The sequence below is a fragment of the Bubalus kerabau genome, chromosome X (assembly GCF_029407905.1).
Source record: "Bubalus kerabau isolate K-KA32 ecotype Philippines breed swamp buffalo chromosome X, PCC_UOA_SB_1v2, whole genome shotgun sequence".
In the NCBI taxonomy this organism is placed as follows: domain Eukaryota; kingdom Metazoa; phylum Chordata; class Mammalia; order Artiodactyla; family Bovidae; genus Bubalus; species Bubalus kerabau.
Window position 1 is genome coordinate 5,006,479 of NC_073647.1, and position 26,125 is coordinate 5,032,603.

Below are 26,125 nucleotides of genomic sequence, written 5' to 3' on the forward strand. Positions count from 1 at the left end.
TCACCTACCTCTAGGCTTTTGCTCACATTTTGGCAATTGGCCTAGGAGCTGCCTGTGATCCTGCATGGAGGCCCGAGCTGCATGGGAGGGCAGCTCAGGGCTTGGGGATACCAAACCGGAAGTGACCTCAGGCCTCAAAGAAGTCACTGCCAGCCTGTTGCCTGGGTTCACTGTGCCAATGAACCAGCCCAGCCTCGTTGTCACCACCTCTGAGTCAGAAGTCTGGGCAGGGTGCAGAGGCTAATATGCAGACTCCACTCTGGCAGCCTGTCCCATTCTCATGGCCTTGAGCTCTCTGCCCAGCTGCTGTGAACTGGCAGTCCTTGGGTGGGAGGAACAGTGATTGGGCCAGGGCTTTCTGCTGCTGTCAGAGGCATCTTTGATCAGTTCAGTCCAGTCGCTCAGTCGTGTCTGACTTTTTGCAACCCCATGGACTGCAGCACGCCAGGCCTCCCTGTCCATCATCGACTCCCGGAGCTTACTCAAACTCATGTCCATTGGGTTGGTGATGCCATCCAACTATCTCATCCTCTGTCATCCCCTTCTCCTCCCACCTTCAATCTTTCCCAACATCAGTGTCTTTTCAAATGAGTCAGTTCTTCACATCAGGTGGCCAAAGTATTGGAGCTTCAGCTTCAGCATCAGTCTGTCCAGTGAATTTTCAGGACTGATCTCCTTTAGGATGGACTGGCTGGATCTCCTTGCAGTCCAAGGGACTCTCAAGAGTCTTCTCCATCACCACAGTTCAAAAGCATCAATTCTTCAGCGCTCAGCTTTCTTCACAGTCCAACTCTCACATCCATACATGACCACTGGAAAAACCATAGCCTTGACTAGATGGGCCTTTGTTGGCCAAGTAATGTCTCTGCTTTTTAATATGCTGTCTAGGTTATTCATAACTTTTCTTCCAAGGAGCAAGCCCCTTTTAATTTCATGGCTGCAGTCACCATCTGCAGTGATTTTTGGAGCCCCACAAAATAAAAAGTCTGTCACTGTTTTCATTGTTTCATCCATTTGCCGTGAAGTGATGGGACCAGATGCCATGATCTTTGTTTTCTGAATGTTGAGTTTTAAGCCAATCATGTACAATCACCTCCCTCCTTTTGCTGGTTGATTAATAGTCTGGGCGCACACCTCTGCTGGCAGCAAAGTCTTTTGTTCACCCCCCTCACTGCCTGACTCCCCACCCTATGACACAGAGCGTGATTGCCTCAGCTCAAAGCACAGGGAGAGTGAGGCTGCAGAGCCCATGCAGCAGGCAGAACTGTGGCTCCCTTAGCCCTCGCCAGCATGATGCCTTGGCCCAGCCCTTTACCTCCGCCCTGTTCTGTCCCTTAATGCACTTCACCAAGGGGTGCTTGCTAATTGGTCCATTTACCCCATCCTTGTTTGGGGATGATTCTCATGGCAGTAGGACTACTGAATGGGGCACTAAAATGTGGTAAAGCACTGGACTGGAAATCAGGAAAGCTGGGTTCTGGTCCTGGATCAGCTGTGGGGTCTTAGAGCTCTTACTCCTCTGCCCAAGGGGGAGGGGCAGTGGTTGCATTCAATGAGCTCGAAGGTCCAAGTGCTCACTCTTCTATTCTCTGTCCTGTTCATACAGACAGAAATGGGCCATTTTTGGGCATACCTTCTCTTTTCCTCCATCTCCATATCTCACTTCACCTGAGCTTCTCTTGTGGTGAAGAAATTCTGAATCTCTTTCAAAAGCTGGCCAGGGAATATGGCAAGATTGTATTCTCGATGCCTGAGTTCTGGGAGTTTTTATTTTGGAACTGATGTGGAATCCAGGATTAATACAAATATGGTAGTCCCATCTGAAGGTTTATCACTGAACAGCAGGCAGACCAGCCCAGCTACCTGTCTATGTCACAGTGAGGTTTGGAACTCGACATCTCAGCCTCAGTTTACTCTCTTGCACGTGAGTTGAGCAGGTGCAGGAGGACTAGGCTGTGCCCTTCCCTCTCATCCTCAGCACTTCCCAGAAAGGAGAGGGAAGGCTGGAGAGGGTGTGGCAGCAAGCTTGGTCATGGATACCTGACAAATGGCCGACTTTGTTAAATGCCTACTGTCTGGTAACTGAGCCAGGGATTGTGGAGCAGGGAGACTAAGAAGGAAACTTTTGACAAACAAACCCTGCCTGTTCTTGGCTTTTGGGCCTGCATCAAGTTGTTTTCTCCATTTGGCATGCCCTTCCTCTCTTAGCTTATTTAAAATCCTCACAATCCAGCAAGTTCCACCTCTTGCCTGAAGTTCAGCAACCTTTTACTGAGGACCTCGCCATTCCCCAGCCCTGTTTGGGGGATACGAAGATCAATAGATATGTAGTCCCTTTCCTCAGGCAGACTGTGCTGTATATATTTTCCTGCTTGGGTCATGGTGGCTTAATATTTCTTCCTTTCTTCTCTCCAGCTAAAACTGAAGCCCCTTGAGGGCAGAGGCTATATTTTGTGGGCTCCACAATGGCAAATAGATGGGGAAAATATGGAAACAGTGTTAGATTTCATTTTCTTGGACTCCAAAATCAGTGTGGATGGTGACTGCAGCCACAAAATTAAAAGAGGCTTGCTCCTTGGAAGAATAGCTATGACAGACCTAGACAGTGTATTAAAAAGCAGAGACATTAGTTTGTCAACAAAGGTCTGTATAGTCAAAGCTATGGCTTTTCCAATAGTCAGGTATGGATGTGAGAGTTGGACTATAAAGAAAGCTGAGCACTGAAGAATTGATGCTTTTGAACTGTGGTGTTGGAGATGACTCTTGAGAGTCCCTTGGACAGCAAGGAGATCCAACCAGTCAATCCTAAAAGAAATCAACCCTGAACATTCATTGGAAGGACTGATGCTGAAGCTGAAACTCTAATACTTTGGCCACCTGATGCAAACAGCCAACTCATTTGAAAAGACCCTGATGCTGGGAAAGATTGAGGGCAAGAGGATAAGGGGGCAACAGAGGATGAGATGGTTGAATGGTATCACTGACTCAGTGGACATGAGTTTGTACAAGCTCCGGGAGTTGGTGATGGACAGAGAACCCTGGCATGCTGAGGTCCACGGGGTCGCAAAGTATCTGACATGACTTAGTGACTGAACAACAACAACCACTTCAAGTTGGGTGATTCACTAGAAGGACGACTCACAAGATGCAACAGCAGGTTTTAGTCACAGCTGAGGTCTTATAGCAAAGGATACAGAGGAAGGCAGTGGGAAAAATACACACATCGCTCGAGGATAACCTTCTGAATTTTTCCCTACCCAGGGCCACACAGGAACAACTCACAGCAAACTACAGGGACACTCATGACATGTCTGTGCCCGGGGAAGTCCACCAAGTCTCCAGGTCTGAGGCATTTATGAGACAAAACTCAAGTCTCAAATGAAAGGTACTTAAAGCCAGGTACATCATAACTCTTCTTAAACACTCCTGAGAGGACCTCCTGAGCTGGTACAACACACACCATTTCTCTGGACAGCATGGTCAATCAGAGACATAAAGAACCTGCTGAGGGCCATTGTCCCAGGGGTATAGGTCACGGGTCAGTTATGATTCCAGGATCCCTTGGAGACATACAAGGACTGATCCACGAGACCTTCTGTATTAACTCTTTCTTCCAAACTGTGTCTGATACAGTTCATGTCCCCTCTCAGAGTGCCCAGCGTGGGGCTACACAAGACCTGGCCTCTTCTTTGAGCTCCGCTCAGATACATGTCACTATCTACTTGTCTCCTCCAGTCCCCTAGACAATGGCATGTGAATATGTCAAAATCTGAACCTCAACACCCCCCACCCCACCACCACTCTTCCCCATCTCAGTAACCATCAGCATCATTCACTCTATCGCTTGAGCCCCAAACCTGGGCATCATCCTTGATTCTCCTGTTCCTTTCACCCCCTCATCCACAGTCGATCCATAATTCCTATTTTTTAAATGTTTTTTATGTATTTGGGTGCGCCAGGTCTTAGTTGCAGCACTTGGGATTTTTAGTTGCGGCATAACTCTTAGTTGCAGCATGTGGGATCTAGTTCCCTGACCAGGGATCAAACCCGGGCCCCCTGCATTGGGAGCACAGGGTCTTAGCCACTGGACCACCAGGGAAGTCCCTGTAATTACTATTGATTCTCACTCTGAGGTGTATCCCAAATGTGACCACCTCTCATTTTTTCAATGAATCTGGTCCAAACCACCATCGTCTTTCATTTGAAATACTCATCTGCTTGGGCTTCCCTGATGGCTCAGTGGTAAAGAATCTGCCTGCCAGTGCAGGAGATGAAGGAGACACAGGTTCAATCCCTGATCTGGGAAGATCGGCTGGAGTAGGTAATGGCCTACCCACTCCAGTATTATTGCCTGGAAAATCTCATGGAGAGAAGAGCCTGGCAGGCTACTGTCCAGGGGGTTGCAAAGAGTTGGACACGATAACTAAATGACAACATCAAAGCTCCATTTTTTTTAAAGCATTTGTTTCTTTCAGTTATGTGCTGATATAATCCAGTGTAACTTTTATTATAAGTATTTCAGTTACTAAGAAAAAGAGACTTAATATATTTTTAAAAAGTAAAACTAAAGTTTAGTGCTTAAGGTTGCAACTTGCTGCTACTGCTAAGTCGCTTCAGTCGTGTCCGACTCTGTGCGACCCCATAGATGGCAGCCCACAAGGCTCTGCCGTCCCTGGGATTCTTCAGGCAAGAACACTGGAGTGGGTTGGCATTTCCTTCTCCAATGCATGAAAGTGGAAAGTGAAAGTGAAGTTGCTCAGTCGCGTCCGACTTATAGTGACCCCATGGACTGCAGCCTACCAGGCTCCTCCATCCATGGGATTTTCTAGGCAAGAGTACTGGAGTGGCTTGCCATGGGATATATATCAGGTTTCTGAGGTAGCTGGCAAGGTTCTACTTCTTGACCTAGATGAGAATAAGAAGGTATGACTTTATAATGCTCTATTAAGATGTGCAGTGTTTTATATGTTATACTTTATAATTTAAAGTAATTACAAATATGTATATCAACTATTCAAATGTAAATTATTTTAATGCAGATACCCTTGTGTGTTTTCATTTCAGGATCCCTGAAGAGTTCCTTATGAATTTTGTCTCTGGGAACACGTGAGTTCCTGTATGAGTTTAACAGAGAATTTAAAATGTGTATCATCACTTATAGTCAGAGTCTTACAAATGAAAACAAAACATCATTTCCCTTATCAAATTGGCAGAGACTTTTCAAAAATGTTGTTACTCAGGGTCGGCCAAAGTATGAAGATACAGGTACTTATATGCCCTGCTGGTAGAAATGTAAATGAATACAACCTTTCTAGAAACCCAGTTTGTAGTCTGGAACAAGGGTCTGAAAATGTTCATATTCTTTTTCCCAGTAAGCTCAATTCTAGGAGATTTATGTGAAGGAAATGATCAGAGATTACATGCAAGAATGTGCCTTGCAACAATTTTGTAATACTGAAATCTTGGAAACAACAGAGATGTTTAACACTCAGGAAATAGTATCATCACACGACGGAATATTATGCAGCCATCAGTATGGATGGTTTTGAATATTGGCACATAGAATAACGATGATGGTGGTGGTGGCCAGAATTTATTAATCACTTACTATTTGCCAGGGATGACTATACCTCTTTAAATGAATTCTTGTATGGTTGCAGCAGTGCTTTGAGGTGAGTACTATGATTATTCACATTTTGCAGATAAGAAAACTGAGGTTCAGAAAGTTATGGAACTTGCCCAAAGTCACACTGTAAGTAGCAGTAGAGCCAGAGCTTGCATCCAGGCCTGAATACTCTAAATTTACATATAGGCTGTTAATAGTAATAATCTTTAAGTGATAGGTTTATAGTGATTATTTTTTTCTACTTTAAATTCTCTTTTATACTCTTAATTTTATACAACCATCACTTATCAATTTTATAATCAGAAAAAAATAGCAGCTCCTTCCAGGTATTCCTGCCACCCAAGGATATACTGACTTCTGGCAGAAGTGTCTAGGAGCAAAGGTAGGGCCAAGGGCCTTGGGGCGGGAAATACTGAAGAGTTTCCTGAGGCTCGGCCTCCCCAGCTCTGTGGCTAGTCCACACTTTTCCTGAGAACACTGCCCCTTCACTGGACTGGACAGGCAGCCACCTTGGTCTGCGTTCTTTGCTTCTGTACAAGTAGAATCTTGCTGAGGAAAGGAATAGCATATGGGCAGAGACAAAGGGCAGGAACGGCCTGCTTTTTTAATTTCCTACTAAAATTGCCTCCCTGAATTCCTGTGTCTCGCACTGCTTGCCTCGTAGCTGTGCCCTATGTAACAGGAGTTCTAACTTGGCACCTCTGGTATGCTCTACCACCTCTACCCTTAGACCAGGGCTCAGGCAGCCTCCTTCTGGCTCTGACTAACCAGCAACCTTGTTTAGGGGGCTTCATGTGGCCGCCAGTGGGTCATCACCACTTTGTCCTATTTCCATGCATGTATCCACTACTCCACCTTCCTCCTGATCACAACTGGTGTTTTCCCTAAACTGGGATCTTTTAAGGGAAGATGAGGCCAGAAAATGCAACAGACTCAGTGTGACACCCACCACCCCCCACCTTTCTCTAGACCTGGGAAGACTTACTCAGTGCTCCTGCCTTACGAAGAACAAATCGGTCCATGAAAGAAAGACATTCTGGGAGTCTGCCCCAGGTTAGCCAAGAGACCTGGGCATGAAACTGAGCTCTCTGGCTTCCTGGGCCCCCTGTGCTGTCTATATTTAGCCAAGCTGCCCCGAGCCTTGTCCACCTTGACTGAAAGCCAAAGCAGGCAGTTTGCTTATAAACGTTCTGTGCCTGCCAGCTCATGCCAGCCAACCATTTAGATATCAGTTTTAAAATGCAAGGCTCCCCTTGCACCCAACCCCGAGGGTCTGCAGAGAATACACACCAAGGGCTCCACAGCCCAAGTTTTTCCCAAGGCCAAGAGTGACCTCAGCCAAGTGCCTGAAAACGAAAGGCGTGTCTCTCACCGCTTCATCTTGGCAGGGCTTAGCCAGCAGCTCCCTCTCAGTCCCACTGTTCCTGGTCACAGTTCTTTGAGTGTGTTGACCTACTTTCTCCCCTTCAGAGGGAAGACAGAAACCAATAAATGTCTCGCGAGAACTCTTGCTCAGAGGAATGGTGACTCTGTCTTCTGGCCCCTCATCCTTTCCCTGCTCCATTATCACTCTGCTCTGCCCACTTCAAGCATGACTGGAGAAGAACCCTGAGTGTTGCTTGCTGTCCCCATTTTACAGCTGTATTTTCAGAGGCAGCATGGCCCACATATCACAGGGATGGGGACAGAGCCTGCCCACTTTCCTTCCTTTCTTTTTTCTTCTTTTTTCAAAAAAATATTTACTGAGCTGTGTTGGGTCTTAGCTGTGATGCATGAGATCTCCACTGTGTCATTTGAGATCTTCCCTTGCCGTGCATGGACTCTCCAGTTTTGTTGCGTGGGCTCGGTTGCCCCGTAGCATGTTGGATCTTAGTTCTTCAACCAGGGATCGAACCTGTGTCCCCTGCATTGCAAGGCAGATTCTTAACCAATGAACCACCACTTTCTTTGCCTAGTACAGCCCCCACTGTTAAGTGCCATGTGCTGTAGTGAGCTTGCTTCTGCATGAGAACCTTTTGGAGATCTGCAGGGTGTCTCTGATTTTGTGACTGGTGGCATGATGAACTAAGAGACATCCAGCTTGACCATTTCCTACATCTTTGGCTTGGGCCTCTGAAAAGTGTCTCAGGTGTCTCAACTCTGTAGTTGCCTTGACAGGCAGAATCCTTCTTTGGACAGTGTACACAGGTGACTCTGCAATACTCTCCATTGAGATTTTTAGTGGCAAATTGATCATTTTAAGCTGTCTTTACACTTCCTAGGGAGAAGGTAATGGCACCCCACTCCAGTACTCTTGCCTGGAAAATCCCATGGACGGAGGAGCCTGGTAGGCTGCAGTCCATGGGGTCACTTAGAGTCGGACACGACTGAGCAACTTCACTTTCACTTTTCACTTTCATGCATTGGAGGAGGAAATGGCAACCCACTCCAGTGTTCTTGCCTGGAGAATCCCAGGGATGGGGGAGCCTGGTGGGCTGCTGTCTATGGGGTCGCACAGAGTCAGACATGACTGAAGCGACTTAGCAGCAGCAGCAGTCTGCATGCCATTGCCCACTTCCTCTAGCCATCAGTTACAATCAGCTTGGAAAATATATGCCCATTTTAATATCAGTCTGAGAAAAATTAATTAGGTGGATAAGTCTGCTGGGGTTCAGAGGTAGGGTATGGCTACGTCATATAATGAATTCCAGAGTGCCTTTGGGATTATCAAGGGGCTTTAATAAGCCATGTCTATTCTCCATGACTGTAGATAATCAAATGGATCTTATTTAGCTCCTCTATTCCTGGCTGCTTTGTCTCCTTTCTTCCCAACTCATCCCTGTGCGCATAGCAGATTATATACAACCAGCCTGTCTTCTAGCATCCTATCAGATTTCATTGACGTTGGGTAACATGTGGTTTGAAAAAGATTGCTGGTCCTTTTCACCAGCTCCAAAATCATATTAGAGTCATGGTGGCCACAGGAGCCTGCACCTCTGCAGCCAGCTGGGCCAGGGGTGGGGTGAGCCCTCCCCCAGAGAGCTGAGCCAGCAGCAGGTGAGGAGACAGGGCATAGTTGCAGACAACAGTTGGGGATCTCTGCTTTTGGGGGACCTTTCCTACTTGTGGCTGTGAAGTGTCTGTCCCCCTGCCTGACCATCTGGGTTGATTGGAGGCAAAATGAGAATGAATAACAACAGGACCTCTGTCTCCCCTGGACTGGAGAGGGGAGGGGGCAACTGGGATGAACTGTGGGCAGTGGATAGAAAGGGTGATGTTACTGAAGAGGTGAATGATGGAAAGGATGATAATGAAAGTTATTACCTTAAAGGATACCTCAGAGTTTCCTCAAGACTCTGAAGTGAGAAGAGCCAGACTGGCAGGGTAGAGAGAAGGACACAACATTGGAAGAAGTTTGCAGAGCCTATCTTGTCATAGGCAGCGCACTTTGGTGCCTCACTGACCTAGGAGACCTTCTGTAATGAGGGCAGTGTTTCTTTGTGCTCTCTAATATGGTGGTCAATAGCCACATGTGGCTTTTGAGCACATAAAATGTGGCTGGTGTGACTGAGGAACTGAATTTTTAGTTGTAGTTAATTTTAATTAAATTGACCTACATGAAATGATGCTCATCATCACTAATTATTACGGAAATGCAAATCAAAACTACAGTGAGGTGTCACCTCACACCAGTCAGAATGGCAATCATTAAAAAGTCTAATAAATGTTGGAGAGGGTATAAAGAAAAGCTAACCCTCCTACACTGTTGATGAAAGTATAGGTTAGTACAGCCACTATGGAAAACAGTATGGCAGTTCCTCAGAAGACTAAAAATAGAATTACCATATGATCCAGCAATCTCACTCCTGGGCATATATCCAGAAAAAGCTCTAATCTGAAAAGATAACATGCACCCCTATATTTGTAGTAGCACTATTCACAAAAGCCAAGACATGGGAATAAACCTAAATGTCCATTGACAGAGGAATGGATAAAGATTGGGTGTATATATACAGTGGAATATTACTCAACCATAAAAAGAAGGAAATAATGTCATATGCAGCAATTGAACGAATCAGGAGATTATTACACTAAGTGAAGTAAATCGCGAAGACAAATACCATGATACCACTTATATGTGAAATCTAAAATATGACACAAATTAACTTATTTACAAAATAGACCCACAGACATAGAAAGCAAATTTATGCTTATCAAAGGGGAAAGGGAGTGGGGGAGAGAAGGATTGGGAGTTTGGGATTAGCAGATGCAAACTATTATATATAGGATGGATAAACAATAAGGTCCTACTGTAGAGCACAGGGAACTATATTCAATATCCTGTGATAAACCATGATATAAAAGAATATGAAAAAGAATGTGTGTATATGTATGCGTGTGTGTATGTATATATATAATGATGTATAAATGACTCACTTTGCTGTACAGCAGAAATTAACACAATATTGTAAATAAATTATACCTCAATAAATTTTAAAAAATAAATACATAAATTGACCTAGCAGCATGTGGTTAGTGTTTGTCCAGTGGGGCATCACAGCCCTAGAGTCACCGTTGACTCAGGCAAATGGGGCAGTCCACTGCAGAGCTGTAAAGTACCGACTACAGCCGACAGCCCTGGCATAAATCCTGGTTTGCCATTTACTAACTTTGTAACCTTGCAGAAGTTACCCAACCTCTTTGAGCCTATTTTCTCATCTGTAAGATGGAGAGTCTAACAGTGCATAAACCACAGAAAGCTGTTGGAAAGATTGAATGAGGTAATTCATGTAAAACTCTCAGCAAAGTGCCTGAAATCTGTGACGTGCTCACTAAATGGTTACTGTCAGGATGTTTTGATGTTAAGATGTAATGATGTTTAGACCTATCTTATTTTTCTGTGCTTTGGCCCTAGTCATTGAACATCAGTAAATCAACCTGACTTGCTAAGTGCCTGGAGATGTGAGGATGATGACATTTGCCCTTATTGGCTCCCTTGAGCTCCATAGCACAGGATCTGTTATTTGATTTTGTAGCTTTATTGAGTCTGAGCTCTGAATGAAATGAGGTTTTTTAATGAAAGAAAAGATGAAATTTTCAAGGTCAGAATAACAAGAAAAAAAATCACATGTCCCACGTTCCCAATTTTCCATTCATTGAACAGGGATTTATTTGCTGAGAGACTAGTGATTACAAGCACAGACATTGGAGCTAGACTGACTGGGCTTGTATCCATTACTTACTAGCTGTGTGACTTGGACAAAGTTACTTAACCTCTCTGTGTCTATTTCCTACTTCTCAGTTGAGCATAGTAATAGTACCTGCCTCATAGGGTTGTTGTACATATTAAATGAATCATACAATGGAATATTGCTCCACCATAAAAAGAGTGAAATAATGCCATTTGCAGCAACATGGATGGACCTAGAGATTGTCATACTGGATAAAGTAAGTCAGAGAGAGACAAATATCATATGATAATACTTATACATGGACTCTTAAAAAGTGGTACAAATAAACTTATTTGCAAAACAAATAGAGTCACAGATGTAGAAAATTATGGTTACCAGTGGGAAACTGGGGTGGCGTATGTGTGTGCTCATTCACTCAGTCATGTCTGACTCTTTTGCGACCCCATGAACTATAGGCCACAAGGCTCCTTTTGAAATCTCCATGGAATTCTCCAGGCAAGAATACTGGAGTGGGTTGCCATTTCCTTTTCCAGGGGATCTTCCAGACCTAGGGATTGAACCCAAGACACCTGCATTGGCAGACTGATTCTTTATCACTGAGCCACCTGGGAAGCCCCATACACTACTGTATATAAAATAGATAACTAATAAGAACCTACACAATAAAGAACTCTACACAGTACTCTGAAGTGGCCTAAATGGGAAAAGAATCTAAAAAAGAATGGATAAATATCTATGTATAACTGATTGACTTGCTGTACACCTGAAACTAACACATTATTGTAAATCAACTATACTCCAATAAAATTTTTTTAAAAGATTAAATGAATCAGTGCATGTAAAGCATGTATCAAATCACTTAGCACTAATAATAAACTGTGAAGAAAGCTGAGCGCTGAAGAATTGATGCTTTTGAACTGTGGTGTTGGAGAAGACTCTTGAGAGTCCCTTGGACTGCAAGGAGATCCAACCAGTCCATCCTAAAGGAGATCAGTCCTGGGTGTTCATTGGAAGGACTGATGCTGAGGCTGAAACTCCAATACTTTGGCCACCTCATGCAAAGAGTTGACTCATTGGAAAAGACCCTGATGCTGGGAGGGATGGGGGGCAGGAGGAGAAGGGGACGACAGAGAATAAGATGGTTGGATGGCATCACCGACTCAATGGACATGAGTTTGGGTGAACTCCAGGTGTTGGTGATGGATAGGGAGGTCCGGCGTGCTGCAATTCATGGGGAAACAAAGAGTCGGACACAACTGAGCGACTGAACTGAATAATAAGCACTTGATAAATATTGGCTGATGTAATTAACTATATGCTCGGCACCATATTAAGTGCTGGTAAAACAAGTACCATCACTGCTTAAGGTTATCGGCTAGTAGAGGGAGAAAGCTACATGGAAATAGAAATATAATAAGATATAGACAATAAAGAGGGAAGCATGCTCAGGATACTGAAGGGACATCAAGAAAGAAGAGATCCAAGTTGGCTTGGAGGGCAATATGAAAACTTTTAATAGAGCTGGAGAACAGTTAGTGGTGGGGTGCATTGAAGGTAGGTACATGTTTGTAGAAATAAATAAGAATGATGTGTCCAGAGAACTAAAGGCAGGTGATCAATTGGTATGCCTAGGATGTAAAGGAGAGGGAATAAATGGAAGATAAGGTTGAAAAGGTCAGCAGGAAACAAATCCTAAAAGACCTTATACATTAGGTTTAAGAATTCGTACTTTATCTTGAACAATGGAAAATCATCAAAAGGTTTTAAGTAGGGAAATACCATGATTGGGCATTTTAGAAGGACCCTACTGGCATCAGTTGGGGGGAAATACTAGAGGCAGAGATGCCAAGCTAAGAAACTACTGTAGTCATCCAGGCATAAGATGATGAGGTTGATGACCTAAAGTAACTGTCATGGGGATGGAAAGGTGGGGAATAGTACTGGAGATTGAATTGACTGATGAATACAGAAGGAGGACCAGTTTTGAAGAGGAAGTCGATGGAATCATTTGGGGCCATATCAGGTTTATGTAAGGCATTTGGAACTCGTGGAAGAAGGAGGTTAGCACTGGACATACAAATATGGGAGACATTAGAACTCTGCATCAGGCCCCTTTTTTCTCATTCTCCACTTTCTTCCTAGGTTATTTATTCCCAGGGCTTTAAATACTATATCTATATTGATAAGTTCAGTTTCTAAACTTCCATCTCTAGCCCTGACCACCTCACTGAGGTCTATCTAGACTTCTATAGCCAGCCATCTACTTAGGATCTCCAGTTGGATGACTCACACACATCTCAAATTTAATATGTCCAGAACTTGCTTGCTCCTCCCCTTGTCTTCCAGTCTCAGTGGCACACACTGTCTGTCTAGTTGCTTCAGTGAAAAACAAGGGTCAGACAGTCTGGTTGTTCCTTCAAGTTGCCTTTGTAAAAATTCCTTCCTCTTAGTCCAACAAATGGACTTAGGAACAAACTGGACTTATGAATGCATTCTTGGAATGGAACTCATTCATAGGTAGGGGTCTTACTGTATGTTTATTGGAGAGGGGACTGGTGGAATTTGCTGGGTGAGGGATGGGAGGTGAGGGAAAGGAAGGATCAAAGGTACTTGTACAGTACCCGGTAGGTGCTCAATGAATATTTGCTGAATGAATGGGTCGGGATATGGATGGAAGTTGAAGCTGTGGGAAATGTGTGATCTTAGGATCACTTCAAGGAGAGCCTGAAGAGTAAAATGAGATTCTAAAGAGATGTGCAGAGGAAGGGATGCTTACAAAAGCAACTTGAAGGAACAACCAGGGTGGTAGGAGGAGAAGCCAGAAAGTGTGAGAGTACAGAAGGCAGTCCTGCTTCCCTCTCCAGAAGTAACCAATGCTAACAGATGGGTGGGGAGCCTTCCAAATCATCTTCTATATATTTACATACATTCACAAATGTTTATATTGCATGCATATGTAGTTTGGGGTTTTATGTAAATGAACTCATAGTACATGCATTATTCTAGCGCTTGCTTTTTAAAAAAAATAACAGCTTTATTGAATTGAGCTGTACTTTGCACACCATACAATTCACACATTAAAACTGTACAATTCAGTGGTTTTTAGTATATTCATGGATATATACAACCACCATCATAGTCAGTTTTCGGAACATGTTCATCACCTCAAAACGAAACCCTGAGCCCTTTAACTGTTACTCACTTATCCCCAATGCCCACCCACAGCCCAAAGACACCACTGATCTCCTTTCTGTCTTTATAGATTAGCCTATTTTGGACTTGCCTATAAATGGAAGCATGTAATACATGGTCTTTTCTGACGGGCCTATTTCTCTTAGCACATGTTTTCGAGGCTCATCTATGTTATAGCATGAATCAGAGCTTCATTCTTTTTACTGCTGAATAACATTCCATTGTACATGTACACCACATTTTTTTTTATCAGTTCATCAGTTAGTGGACACTGGGTTGTTTCCACATTTTCAGTTCAGTTCAGTTCATTTCAGTTGCTCAGTCGTGTCCAACTCTTTGCGACCCCATGAATTGCAGCACAGCAGGCCTCCCTGTCCATCACCAACTCCCGGAGTTCACTCAAACTCATGTCCATTGAGTCGGTGATGCCATCCAGCCATCTCATCCTCTGTCATCCCCTTCTCCTCCTGCTCTCGATCTTTCCCAGCATCAGAGTCTTTTCCAATGAGTCAGCTCTTCGCATGAGGTGGCCAAAGTACTGGAGTTTCAGCTTTAGCATCAGTCCTTCCAATGAACACCCAGAACTGATCTCCTTTAGAATGGACTGGTTGGATCTCCTTGCAGTCCAAGGGACTCTCAAAAGTCTTCTCCAGCACCACAGTTCAAAAGCATCAATTCTTTGGCGCTCAGCTTTATTCACAGTTCAACTCTCACATCCATACATGACCACAGGAAAAACCATAGCCTTGACTAGATGGACCTTTGTTGGCAAAGTAATATCTCTGCTTTATAATATGCTATCTAGGTTGATCATAACTTTCCTTCCAAAGAGTAAGCATCTTTTAATTTCATGGCTGCAATCACCATCTGCAGTGATTTTGGAGCCCCCCAAAATAAAGTCTGACATTCTTTCCACTATTTCCCCATCTATTTGCCATGAAGTGATGGGACCACATGTCAACTTTTTCACTCTCCTCTTTCACTTTCATCAAGAGGCTTTTTAGTTCCTCTTCACTTTCTGCCATAAGGGTGGTGTCATCTGCAGATCTGAGGTTATTGATATTTCTCCTGGCAATCTTGATTCCAGCTTGTGCTTCTTCCAGTCCAGTGTTTCTCATGATGTACTCTGCATATAAGTTAAATAAGCAGGGTGACAATATACAGCCCTGACGTACTCCTTTTCCTATTTGGAACCAGTCCAACCAGTCTGTTGTTCCATGTCCAGTTCTAACTGTTGCTTCCTGACCTGCATATAGGTTTCTCAAGAGGCAGGTCAGGTGGTCTGGTATTCCCATCTCTTTCAGAATTTTCCACAGTTTGTTGTGATCCACACAGTCAAAGGCTTTGGCATAGTCAATAAAGCAGAAATAGATGTTTTTCTGGAACTCTCTTGCTTTTTCCATGATCCAGCGGATGGTGGCAATTTGATCTCTGGTTCCTCTGCCTTTTCTAAAACCAGCTTGAACATCTGGAAGTTCACGGTTCACATATTGCTAGCTGTCATGAATAATACTGTTATGAACATTCAATTACAAGTTTTTGTGTGGACGTTTATTTTCATATCTCTTGAATATATACCAAGGAGTGGAATCGCTGGTGTTTTGCTGAAAGTTTTCACTTTTGTCTCAGGTTCAAAGGATTTGTTAACAAAATAAGCCACTCGTTATGTACAAATAAATAATACAGATAGTTATTAGAGGATTATCTAATAAATATAGATAATTTTTATAAATTATATAAATTTAAAGATAAATATAAATAATTTTCAACATACTAGCATTAAAAGAAAAGAGAACTAGAAAGAGCAGAGAATACATCACAAAATTGGGTTTTGACCAACATCCAGACTTAAAGTCCTGTGTCACAGCACATCTGGAGTCCCGATTGGGAAAAGGGTCCCAGGCAGCGTGTCCACTCCGTGGGTGAGACGTCAAAGATTGCAGTTCAGCATTCCTGCTTATAATCCCAGGATGGACGCAAACTGATATCATCATCAATCTGTGACCAAATTGCAAGCCTAGTTTCCTGTTAATGCTGTTTGTTTTGTCTTGTAAAACTTGGAATGTTGCTAAGCCTATAGCACCATTTCTATAAAGAAAGCTGAGTGCTGAAGAATTGATGCTTTTGAACTGTGGAGTTGGAGAAGACTCTTGAGAGTCCCTTGGACTGCAAGGAGATCCAACCAGTCCATCCTAAAGGAAATCAGTCCTGAATATTCATTGGAAGGACTGATGCTGAAGCTGAAACTTCAATATTTTGGCCACCTCATGCAAAGAACTGACTCATTTGAAAAGACCCTGATGCTGGGAAAGATTGAGGGCAGGAGGAGAAGGGGACGACAGATGATGAGATGGTTGAATGGCATCACCGACTCGATGGACATGGGTTTGGGTGAACTCCAGGTGTGGGTGATGGACAGGGAGGCCTGGTGTGCTGCGATTCATGGGGTCACAAAGAGTTGGACACAACTGAGCGACTGAACTGAACTGCTAAGCCTGGGGCTTGGTTGGCCAGGCCCCCTCCAGGTTCTCAACAATCTGAAGATTCCTCCCCCATCTTATCTATGGCACTGCAAGTCTTGCACTCATAGCAGGCAGTCATTCCCAGTCACTCCCAGTCAGGGCAGTGTCCAGGCAGGTTAGAAGCAAGGTCAGAGATCTGCTCTGCTTTGTCTCTGAAGCCTATACAAGACTATTCATTTAATTTCCCTAACACTGGAACATACAGTAGCTCTATGTTTGAAATTTTGAGAAACTACCACACATTTTCAAAGTGGCTGTACCATTTTACATTCTCACCAGCAACCCAAGAGGACTGCAGGTTCTCCACATCTTCAGCGACATTTGTTATCTATCTTTTTGATGATTGCCATACTCAGGGTGTGATATCACTTGCTTTTTAATTTAAGGTGTGTTGAATATTTGTCCATATCAGCACTTATAGATTTCTTGCATATATAACCACATGTAATATTCCACAGAGACCATCCTTTTCAAGATGATCCTGTCCTGTACCACTCTGCTCTTTCCTCCCCCAGGGCTCAGCAGCATGGACACAGAAACAGCAGTGGTGGCTGATTGCATTGATCCAGATTTGGAAGTTGTGTGGCAGTTAAAGCAGAAGGATAAGGTGAGAATGGTGTTGTGGTGAGAGAATGCATGAAGTGCGTTACCAACCCTGGTGCATATCATGATGGTGACAGCCACAGTGACAAAGAGCTGGAGTGGGTGACATAGCACAGTGGCCAGTACCTTAAAAGTAGGGGTTCTGCCCATGTTCATTGCAGCACTGTTGACTATAGCCAAACATGGAAGCAACCTAAATGTCCATCAATGGGGGATTGGATGAAGAAGGTGTGTGTGTGTGTGTGTGCGTGTGGAATAGTATTCAGCCATTAAAAAGAACACAACAAATGCCATTTTCAACATGGATGGACCTAGAGATTGCCATACAGAGTGAAGTAAGTCAGACACAGAAATTATATGATATCACTTATATGTGGAACCTAAAAAGCAATGATACAAATAAACCTACAAAACAGAGACTCACAGACTTAGAGAATGAACGTATGGTTACCAGGAGAAAGAGGCGGGATAGTTAGAAAGTTTGGGATGGACATGTACACACTGCTGTATTCAAAATGGATAACCAGCAAGAATGACTATATAGCACATGGGACTCTGCTCAGTATTCTGTGGCATCCTGGATGGGAGAGGGGTTTGGAAGAGAATGGATACATGTATATGTATGGCTGAGTCCCTTTGGCACTCACCCGAAACTATCACAATGTTGTTAATCAGCTATACTCCAGTACAAAATAAAAAGTTTAAGAAAAAAAGTAGGGGTTTTGCATGACACTGGAAACATAGTTTTTTGTTTTATTTTGCATTTACCCATTTTCTTTGTTAAGGTTTTCTTTCTTTTTTTAATTGCATCATTCACTGTTTGCCTTCTTAAACAGATGGCTCAGAACATAATATAACCTTGCTTTGTGACTCAGAGTCGCCATTATGACCACCTGCTTTTGCCCTGGACCTCTGAGGCACGTAGTAATATGTCTTTCCCTATTAAATGGGTCCCAGATTTCTGTGCTTTTGAAATTCTATCTTGTTTAGTTTCCAGCTTTACTCTTTTTGGTGTCAGAGGCTGAGACCAGTGTATTCTAGGTTCTTCTAATGTACAGATGTTTCACCAAGGGCTGACCTCATATATCTCCTGTGAAGTTCATGGATTTTATGATAGCAGTTTGGCAGGCTGTTTAGATGTTTTTTCCTCTTCTAGGTTTGTGCTTGTATTATGGCAGAGGTTATGAGAAATCTGATCTCCAGAGAAGTGTTGGTGCTTCTTTAATTTGATACAAGCTGTTTTTGGCAAGCTAGTTTTCTAGCATTGAAGAATTGAATGAATAAGTTTGTATTTACCTTATCCACGCTCTTTTTAATGGTAGAGACCTGCTTAGTCCAATACAAGCAGCCACTAGCTACATGAAACTTTTGAAATTTAAATTTAATTAAGTAAATCAGATTAAAAATTCATTTCCTCATTAGCCCTAGCCACATTTCAGGTTCTCAGTAGTCACATGTGCCTAATAATGGCTATTGTATTGGAAAGTGCAGATACAGAACCTTCCCATCATCATAAAAAGTTCTAATTTTCAGCCGTGGTCTAGACTTTGAATCAGTCTCCTCTCAGACTGGAGTTTTAAACATGAAACTTGTGCAGCAAACATTTAAACAGCAGCCATGTTCCTACTACTCTACAGTACTCTTTGACCTTCCACCCCCATCATGACCCTTCCTTGCCCTCTGTCAGTGTATTACTTCCTGTTGCTACTATAATAAATTACCACAAACTTCATGGCTTAAAACAACATAAATGTATTATCTTATACTTCTGGACATTAGAAGTCTAAAATCATCCATTTTTCAGCTTCCAGAAGCCACGGGCATTCCTTGGCTCATGGCCCCTTCTTCCATCTTCAAAGCCAGCACATAGCATCTTCAAACCTCTCTCTCGGTGTCTGACCCCTGCTTCACATTGCCTTTGCTAAGTCTAACCCTGCTGTTTCTCCCTTATGTGGACTCTGTAATTAGATTAGGCCCACCTGGATAATCCAGGATAATGTCCCCATCTTAAATCCTTAACTTAATCACACCTGCAAAGTCCATGTAAGGTAACATCTTCACAGATCCCAAGGATTAGGGCGTGGACATCTCTGGGGGTCACGATTCAGGGTACTGGAACAGGCAGTCTTCTCCAGTGGCCTCTTGTTTTCCTTGAAGATCAGTGCTGCACAGAGTATGCTGCACACTGATATGCCAAGGTTTTCTGCAGAGAAAGGAGAATATTTTAAAATCTTATTTTCTGATTTTCTGCCTACATCCTGTCTGGAAATATTAATGCCAAATTTTGGTTGTTCTGACTCCTCAAAATACGATCCTGTGAGTACAGGGCCACTAGAGTGTCATATAGGCCAGACAGATCCACAGCTGACTCAGCCTCCAATCAAGAGTGTTTCCGCATGGTAACACAGCTGCTGCTTCAGGGCTGGTCTCTGCCAGCCTTTCTTCTAAAAAACAAACAGACCACAGACATAAACAGAAAAAACCCTCCTGAACTGAGAACTTGTTATATTACCCAAAGCAAAGCCTCCTGAGCATCTCTTTACCAAGAGAAGGGTGGCAGATGAAAGCCGGAGTCATTCCTAGGAGAAGCAGAAGCAGAAACCAATGTGAAATTGGACTTCTACTTTCAGTCTGGACAAGATGGCGTAGACTCATTGCTCCCTATTCCTCTCAGCTGAGTATAATTATGAATCCTAGAAATAATTCAAGAGGCAACCAAAGGAGAATTCTAAAAGAGGTAAAGAGGAAGGCATAGTGGCTGGGAATTCCAGGACTGGAGAAACACCATGGTAGCCTTATGACTTACCACCCAACAGAAGGCAACACAGGCCCAGCATTTCCCAGCTCCCAACCTAGCAACAGATGGTTGCTCAGGTAGGCTCCTCTGGATTGAATGGGAGTCCTGCTGACAATACCAAGTGAGCATGGCAACTCCAGCAAGGAAATGTAGCAGGGAGCCCCACTGACAATAAGCAGTCAGGAGACGTGCTTTCCTTTCCCACCAGGCCAGAGACTCCCCTAGCCCTCGAAAAGATACTGTGCAAACAGGGCACCATCAAGGGGAAATCCTATTGGAACAAGCAGTCTGGCTCAGGAAGCCTTTTGTCCTTATGATATTAAGGATTCCCTTCTCCCCAAAAGATATACCAGGCATACAGCACTGGCAAGGGGTGGGGGAGTTGCCACCAGAATAAGCAAAGCCAGGTAAGATGTGCTGTTTTTAAAGACTAGAGACTCACCTCCTCCACATAGAGACATGAGGCAGCACAGCCTGGTGAAGCATCTTCTGCTCCCTCAGGCAGCACCAGCAGGGACCAGTGAGGTCCCCGTCAGCACCATGTTAACCAAGCCGAACAAAATTGCACCACAGAGGCTCTGAAAAGTAAATTATTGAAACCACAGCCTACAAAGTAGGCTAAGAATTGTGTGCTAAAACTAAACATTGTCCACTAAAATAAAAGATTTAAATTGTCTCCTAACATAGGAGCCAAATGTCCAGAATACAATGAAAAATCACCTATCATACCAAGAACGAGAGAATCACAACTAGAGTGAGAAAAGACAATCAACTGACATCACTACCAAGATGAATCAGATGTTAGAATTATCTGACAAGGATTTATTTTTTATTTTTTTACTGAATGATAATTGCTTTACAGAATTTTGTTGTTTTCTGTCAAACCTCAACATGAATAAGCCATAGGTATACATATGTCCCCTCCCTTTTGAAACCTCCCATCTCCCTCCCCATCCCACCCCTCTAGGTTGATACAGAGCCCCTGTTTGAGTTTCCTGAGCCATACAGCAAATTCCCTTTGGCTATCTATTTTACATATGTATGGCACCCCACTCCAGTATTCTTGCCTGGAAAATCCCATGGACGGAGGAGCCTGGTAGGCTACAGTCCATGGGGTCGCTAGGAGTTGGACACGACTGAGCGACTTCACTTTCCCTTTTCACTTTCATGCCTTGGAGAAGGAAATGGCACCCCACTCCAGTACTCTTGCCTGGAGAATCCCAGGGACGGGGGAGCCTGGTGGCCTGCCATCTATGGGGTCGCACAGAGTCAGACACGACTGAAGCAACTTAGCAGCAGCAGCAATATAAGTTTCCATGTTACTCTTTCCATAATCTCACCCTCCCCTCCCCTCTCCCCATGCTGCTAAGTCTGCTGCTAAGTCACTTCAGTTATGTCCGACTCTGTGTGACCCCATAGAGGCAACCCACCAGGCTCCCCCATCCCTGGGATTCTCCAGGCAAGAACACTGGAGTGGGTTGCCATTTCCTTCTCCAATGCATGAAAGTGAAAAGTGAAAGTGAAGTCGCTCAGTCATGTCTGACTCTTCAAGACCCCATGGACTGCAGCCTACCAGGCTCCTGCATCCATGGGATTTTCCAGGCAAGAGTACTGGAGTGGGGTGCCATTGACTTCTCCACCTCTCCCCATGTCTGTAAGTCTATTCTCTATGTCTCTTTCTCCATTGCTGCCCTGTAAATAAATTCTTCAGTACCGTTTTTCTAGATTCTGTATATGTGTGTTAGAATACAATATTTATCTTTCTCTTTCTGACTCACTTCACTGTATAATAGGTCTAGCTTCATCCACCTCATTAGAACTGACTCAAATGCATTCCTTTTTATTTCTGAGTAATATTCCATTGTGTATATATACCACAACTTCTTTATCCATTCATCTGTCGATGGACATCCAGGTTGCTTCCATGTTGTAGCTATTGTAAATAGTGCTGCAGTGAACAATGGGATACATGTGTCTTTTTCAATTTTGGTTTCCTCGGGGTATATGCCTAGGCGTGGGATTGCTGGGTCATATGGTGGTTTTATTCCTAGTTTATTCCTATACCATCTTCCATAGTGGCTGTGTCAATTTACATTTCCACCAACAGTGCAAGAGGGGTCCCTTTCCTCCACACCCTCTCCAGCATTTATTGTTTGTAGACATTTTGATGATGGCCATTCTGACCAGTGTGAGGTGATATCTCATTATAGTTTTGATTTGCATTTCTCTAATAATGAGTGATGTAAAGCATCTTTTCATGTGTTTGTTAGACATCTGTATGTCTTCTTTGGAGAGATGTCTGTTTAGGTCTTTTTCCCACTTTTTGATTGGGTTGTTTGTTTTTCTGGTATTGAGTTGTACGAGCTGCTTGTATATTTTGGAAATTAATCCTTTGTCAGTTGTTTCATTAGCTATTATTTTCTCCCATTCTAAGGGTTGTCTTTTCACCTTGCTTATAGTTTCCTTTGCTGTGCAAAAGCTTTTAAGTTTCATCAGGTCCCACTTGTTTACTTTTGTTTTTATTTCCATTACTCTAGGAGATGGGTCTGGAGAAGGCAATGGCACCCTACTCCAGTACTCTTGCCTGGAAAATCCCATGGACAGAGGAGCCTTGTAGGCTGCAGTTTATGGGGTCGCTAGGAGTCAGACATGACTGAGCAACTTCACTTTCACTTTTCCTTTTCATGCATTGGAGAAGGAAATGGCAACCCCCTCCAGTGTTCTTGCCTGGAGAATCCCAGGGACGGGGGAACCTTGTGGTCTGCTGTCTATGGGGTCACACAGAGTCGGACACGACTGAAGCGACTTAGCAGCAGCAGCAGCAGCAGCAGGAGGTGAGTCATAGAGGATCTTGCTTTGATTTATGTCATCGAGTGTTCTGCCTGTTTTCCTCTAAGAGTTTTATAGTTTCTGGTGTTACATTTAGGTCTTTAATCCATCTTGAGTTTATCTTTGTGTGTGCTGTTAGGAAGTATTCTAATTTCATTCTTTTACATGTAGCTGTCCAGTTTTCCCAGGACCATTTATTGAAGAGGCTGTCTCTGGCCCATTGTATATTCTTGCCTCCTTTGTCAAAAATAAGGTACCCATAGGTGCATGGGTTTATTTCTGGGCTTTCTATCTTGTTCCATTGGTCTATATTTCTGTTTTTATGCCAGTACCATACTGAGAATTATCTGACAAGGATTTTAATGCAGCACCACAAAAATGCTTCAGTAAGCAATTGCCATGTCTCTTCCAAAAAATGAAGGGAAAAAAAATAGGAGTCAGAGCAAAGAAACAACAAGTTATAAAAAAGAAACAGCAATTATAAAACTGAAGAATACAATAGCAGAAATTAAAAACTTGCTGGTTAAGTTCAATAGTGTAGTGGAGATGACAAAGGATAGAATCAGTGAACTTGAGGATACACCAATAGAATTTACTCAATCTGAGCAACACAGAAAAAAATAGACTGGAAAAAAAATAGAGCCTCTGAAACCTGTGGGAAATTGCAAGAGATCCATATCAGAGTCCCAGAAGCATACTAACATCAAAGACAGTGCAGAAAAGGAGAAAGCTATAGACAAATATCTCATGAACTTAGAAAAATGTTCAACAAAACATTAGCAAAATGAAACCAACAATGTATAAAAGAATTATACACCACAACCAAGTGAGATTTATCAAGGTATGCAAATCTGGTTCAATATTTTTAAAATCAACATATAAAAACTTGAAAAAAATCAGTCAACATAGGCTACCATATATATCTGACTCTTTACGACCCCATGAACTGTAGCCCACCAGGCTCCTCTGTCATATTCTCCAGGCAAGAATACTGGAGTGGGTTGCCCTTCCCTTCTCCAGGGCATCTTCCTGAACCAGGGATTGAACCCAGGTCTCCTGCATTGCAGGAGGATTCTTTACCTCCTGAGCCACCAGGGAAGCCCCATCCATATGCCCATATCAATTAGCAAAGAAAAACACATTTGATAAAATTCAACACTTACTCATGATAAAAACCCTCAGTATACTAGGAGTAGAGGGGAACTTCCTTAAGTTCATAAAGAACATTATACTTAATGGTGAAAGACTGAATGCTTTCCCTCTTAAGATTGGAACGAGGGAAGCATGTCTGTTCTTATCATTTCTAGTCAACATTGTGCTGGAAGTTCTGGACAGTATAATAAGATAAGAAAAAGAAATTTAAAAAATACAGATTAGAAATAATCAAGGAAAACTGTCTTGCAGAAAATTTGATCATCTACACAACAAATCACAAGAAATCTTTAAAAAAAAAAAACCTTCTAGAACTAAAAATTGAACTCAGCAAGTCCATATGATATAAAATCAACACAAAAATCAGTTGCATTTCTATATAGTAACTGGAAATCTAAAATAACACCATTTACAATTGCTCCAAAGACAATGAAATATCAATATTTAGGTATAAACTTAACAAAGCAGGTATAGGATTTGTATGCTGAAAATTACAAAACACTAATGAAAGACCTTGAGATTGACTGTGTTCATGGACTGGAAGATTCAACATACTAAAGATGTCAGTTCTCCCCAGATTGATTTATAGGTTAATGAAATCTCTATCAGAACCCCAGCAAGGATTTTTGTAGACAGAGATAGGCTTATTATAAAATTTATATGGAAGAAATTCCCTGATTGCCTAGTGGTTAGGATTCCGTGCTTTTACTGCTGTGACCTGGGTTCAGTACCTGACCAGGGTACTGAGATCCCACAAGCCACTCTGTGCAACACCCCCCGCCAAATTATATGAAATAGCAAAGGACCTAGAGTAGCTAAAAATGATTTTTATAAAGAGCAAACTTTTATAAAGCATAAACCAATGTAAAGGCTTACAATATAGCTACAGTAATTAATCCAGTATGATAACACAGATAAATGGAACAGAATAGAGAACCCAGAAACACACCCACACTAATTTGTTCAATTGATTTTTGAAAGTTATCAAATCAGTTCAGTGGAGGAGGGATAGCCTTTTAAACAAATAGTGCAGGAGCAATTGACATCCATGGGCAAAATAAGTGAATTTTGACCTAAATATCACACTGTATATAAAGACTAATTCAACATGGATCACAGACTTAAAGTGTAAAACTATGAAACTTGTAGAACAAAAGCCACAGGAGAAAATCTTCATGGTCTAGGGCTCAACAAAGTGTTCTTAGACTCGATACCACAAACATGATCCATAAAAGGAAAAACTATTAATCATATTTCATCAAAATAATGAAGTTTGTTCTATGAAAGATCCTATTAATATGAGCTACAAACTAGAGAAATTATTTGCAAAGTACATATCTGAAAATTATTTTATTTCTTTATTTATTTTTTGGAGGCTAATTACAATATTGTATTGGTTTTGCCATACATTGACATGAATCCGCCACGGGTGCACATGTGTTCCCCATCCTGAACCCCCCTCCCACCTCCCTCCCCATCCCATCCCTCTGGGTCATCCCAGTGCACCAGCCCCGAGCACCCTGTATCATGCATCAAACCTGGACTGGCGATCCGTTTCACATATGATAATATACATGTTTCAATGCCATTCTCCCAAACCATCCCACCCTCGCCCTCTCCCACAGAGTCCAAAAGACTGTTCTATACATCTGTGAAAAGGATTTTTATCCAGAATATATAAAGAACTCTCAAAACTCAATTCTGTTAGAAAATGGGCAGAAGATATAAACAAACTTTTCACTAAAGAGGATATACAGATGACACATAACACATGAAAAGATATTCAACATCATTATTCATAAGGAAAGTGCAAATCACAGCCATAGTCTGATATTACTACACACCTATCAGTTCAGTTCAGTTACTCAGTCGTGTCCGACTCTTTGCGATCCCATGGACTGCAGCATGCCAGGCTTCCCTGTCCATCACCAATTCCCAAAGCTTGCTCAAACTCATGTCCATTGAGTCAGTGATGCCATCCAACCATCTCATCCTCTGTCATCCCCTTCTCCTCCTGCCCCCAATCCCTCCCAGCATCAGGGTCTTTTCCAATGAGTCAACTCTTCGCATGAGGTGGCCAAAGTACTGGAGTTTCAGCTTTAGCATCATTCCCTCCAAAGAAATCCCAGGGCTGATCTCCTTCAGAATGGACTGGTTGGATCTCCTTGCACTCCAAGGGACTCTCAAGGGGAACACATGTATACCTGTGGCAGATTCATTTTGATATTTGGCA

The 26,125-nt window shown here is 42.8% G+C and overlaps 1 long non-coding RNA gene across 1 annotated transcript in view; it reads left to right on the forward strand.

Annotated features, from left to right (window-relative positions):
- Positions 1-26,125, forward strand: part of LOC129639013 (uncharacterized) — a 58,103-nt gene that overhangs the window by 22,346 nt on the left and 9,632 nt on the right. The window contains exons 6-8 of the long non-coding RNA XR_008708130.1: positions 3,262-3,385; positions 5,065-5,106; positions 17,027-17,118. This is a non-coding gene — a long non-coding RNA (uncharacterized LOC129639013). The remainder of the gene's footprint in view (positions 1-3,261; positions 3,386-5,064; positions 5,107-17,026; positions 17,119-26,125) is intronic.